Genomic DNA, 3,803 nt, shown 5'->3' with positions numbered 1-3,803 from the left:
TTTGTTTAAGCTGTGAATTGTGATTTGGATTTATTTTCTGAGGACATCTTTCTAGTTCACTGTCCACTTTCAGAAATCTTTCCTGTGTAATGTTTACCACAGACAGCTGAACATGAACTCTGCTTTTCTTCACATCCCGGTTTTCCCTCCTCTGTAAAACTTACATGGTACAGACCTACCGTTTAGCAAGTCAGCCAGGAGCAACCCCACAACCCCTCCTGGCAGGCTGGAAACCAGGGAGCCTCTAATACATGTAGTGTCATGCTTAGTAGCTCTAGTGCACACAGAATCACAAAATCGCCTGAGTTGGGAGGGACCCACCAGGATCATCAGTCCAACTCCTGGACCTGCATAGGACACCCCAGCAATTGCACCCTCTGCCTGAGAGTGTTGACCAAATGCTCCTGGAGCTCTGGCAGCTTTGGGGCCATGACCGCTGCTCTGGGGAGTCGGTTCAGTGCCCGACACAACAGCCTGCTGGTGATGTATAACAGAAAGAAGAAAATGCCAGGGTTAAATTAATTAAAGACAGCACCAGGAATGTATATAGTGTCAACCATTGGGACTATCTTCTTAGTACTTATTCTAGCTAATACAGTAAAAAGAACAAGTCCACATTTAACACTTCAGTGCAGAAAAAAACACATTAAAAGATGATTTGAGATCGCCTTGGTTTTTGTCTCGTCTGCAAGTTCTTCAACCTATTCCTTTTCTGCTGTCATAACACACACCCATGGCAGGTAGTGTATTTCAAAAACTGTGTTTCATAGTGAATATTGAATAAATGGACTTTTGTCTCAAGGATGCATTTTCCTTTTTCTAGGACACAATGGCTGCTATCCATGGAGGTCTTCCTGCCTCTGCCCAGCTTCAGAAACATGGATGGTTACTGTAATATTTGGGATCATCTGTGTGATAACATGCCATATCAAAAACCATTTTCTAGATTTGGGAACTTTTTGCTGCCATTTCTCTCTGAAAGAAGACGGTTAATCTTCTTAGAATATTGCCTGAAATCCTTCATAACAAATGAATATTCAAGATGCAGTCTAAATTGCATTTTAAAAAATGTGCTCTCTATTAAGATTCTTGCAGTTTTGTCGGAAATTTAACAAAAAGTCTTTGTAAACTGTCCATCTCCAGATGGTTATTAAAAGTGAATTTTACTGAAGAATGACTTACTAATAGGGATAAGTAAAAACCATTCAACTAGACATCACCAATTTCTGATAATCTTAAAATTTCAGACTACGACCTATTGAAGTTAAGGACAGACGCTACAAAAAAGTTCAGCCATTTGTGGAAAAACAGCTTTTGTGAACCTCTTTCTGTGAAAGAATGTAAGACTGGACAGTTAAGGATAGTAACTCTGTTAATAATTATGTGATTTAAATCTCCCTATTTCCATATCATTGATATGGTTAAAGAACATGGTAAAGCAGATGTACTCTAAACCTACTGCCTTGCCATTTTCGAGCACACTGTTACACAGGATTGTGCCTTCAGCCATTAACACCCAGTATTAGACATTTTCCTTGAGACAAAACCCAAATCGTATCCAGGTTCATTAGATGGTGCCATTCTAGCAATGATTCAGAATGTAGAGAAGTCTTCGTGCAACATGGTGTTATTGAACACTATGTCTTAACCTTTCCCGATTTTGTATATTTGTAATTAAACTAGTTGTTACAGAGTAGATCTTTGATCCATTATGCAAATTAAAAAAAAAAAGCAAGCTCATGAACTCAGGTGATAGTCCAATTTCTTTTTTCTATGAGCCAACAAATGGGTCACAGAGCTCATAGATTGTTCATGAAAGGTTATTGCATCAACCCCCAAGTAATACAATCTGTGCATTGCATTGAACAGGGTTAATGTAGTGAATGGTATAACACCTTAGCATTCCCAGTAAGTCCTCTTCTGATGATAGCAAGACTGAGTTGAAGACCTCTGAAGTTTAGTATAGGATAGAGCTGTCCTTGCTTACCTTCTAACCTGCTTTTAAAAGGACAAGCATAATGCCCTTGATTAGTGGTGGCCGTGATCTATTCTGGCTGCAGGGAAGGCCGTATGCTTCATCCTCCACATTTACACAGGCATTTCACTAGATCTGTGAATAGCACTTGATTTGTGCATGACTAAAACACAGAATGACTCCTTTAAGGATTGAATTTATTGTAGATCTAACTCTTTCTATCAGTGCTCTTGTTTGCTAGCCAGGAAAAGGAGCAGCTGCTACTGCTGGAATCATTCATGAATCCATTCTAGCTGTCCTCTTTCCCTGGAGATGGTTATGCCAAATAAATGGTATTGTCTTGGCCAGTAGGCCTGCTTCTGAGTGCTATAGAGAAGATTTTCCCAAGCTGAATAAGCATTACTCTTGGCATGATGGTGAAAGGCAACATGCCCATCAGCAAAAAAAACAAAACCCAACAGCCTTTCTCTCCCTATCAGTTTTTGTTCAGTTGTTCCACTCTCTGTTTACAGCTCTTCCCAGCTCTTCATCTTTGTCTCTGATTAAATAGAACTTTGCCCACTATTTCTCTGTGGGAGTAAATGAATAAAATGCAACACAATCCAAACATATGGAAAAACATATTTAAAAGCATGAATGGAAACAGAATCAAGAGTATTGCTAAACATAGCAATAGGACTATCTACAATTTAGGTGCCACCTGGCTAGTTTCTAACTAGCCTGGCTGGACTTACATGTGTCCCAGATCTGTCAGACCTATTAGGCATGGACACATTGAATTTGTATGTGTCGTAGCCTCGTGCCAGAGTGGCTGGTTGTGTTTTCTTCCCTTTTAAAAATTTTCTTTTTCTTTTTCTTTTTCTTTTTGTTATTTCCCCCTCCCCCCGCCCCCCCCGTTTTTTCCTCCCTTAAAGAATAGCCAGCCTGCTACTGTTGCAGACCCCTTTATCTGACTTGCAACAGTGTGATATCCCAGTATCTCACTGTGATACTGGGATTCAGGAAAGCCCTGCTGCAGACTGATGACAGATGGATATTGGATCAGTAAAGTACTGAGGCTCATTACTGCTGTGATACAAGTCTAGACTGCTTAGTAATAACATAACCTGTCTTCTTCAGGGCCTGGCTCAGAAACATAGTGTGAAGTCTCTGCTGTGTTCTGTAGTGGGCAGGGACACTAGAAATCATAATTTGTTTAGGATTGCTAATCTAAAATATCTCCGATTATGTGAAGACTTGGCATTTTAAGAATTTGGGAAGATTAACTCCTGATTTCCTTCATCATGTAACATCTTCCCCTCAAGTAAAAATGCCTGCCAATGTCTGTTACTTTCAAGAGGACAAAACTGAGGCCTCAACACAATTAAAATGAATGGCAATTCTGTTGCTTTGCCGTTGAGGGCGCTGTGTCCAGAATCCCCATCCCTCCGTGTCCTTCAGGGGCAGCCTGCTGTACCTGGTCACGAGAGACGGGGGAATTCATTTACAGTACAGGGTTCAGGCAAAGAAGAGGATGTGACACAGACAGAAAACTCAAAGACCGTGTTGCAGTTTTCAGGCTGAACATGGAAGTCGATTCCGATGCCTCTGGGGATGCTGCTCCGCGGACAAAACTGAATCCCATCACTACCAGGAGGGTTTTTCAGCTCTCGCCCGCGCTCCGCGCGTGCCGCAGCTCTGCCCGCCCCACAGCGCTCGGACTTCGCTCGGGGCTCCGCCCCTGCGCGCGGTCCCGCCTCCACCCCCGCCCCCGCCGCGCCTCTTCCGCGGGGCGGCCGCGGGGCGGCCACAGTCCTCGCGAGAGCTGGGAGTGGCCGTGCCTGGCAGG

Source organism: Corvus cornix, chromosome 7 (genome assembly GCF_000738735.6).
Source record: "Corvus cornix cornix isolate S_Up_H32 chromosome 7, ASM73873v5, whole genome shotgun sequence".
Taxonomy (NCBI): Eukaryota; Metazoa; Chordata; class Aves; order Passeriformes; family Corvidae; genus Corvus; species Corvus cornix.
Note: the sequence above shows the minus strand (reverse complement) of the source record.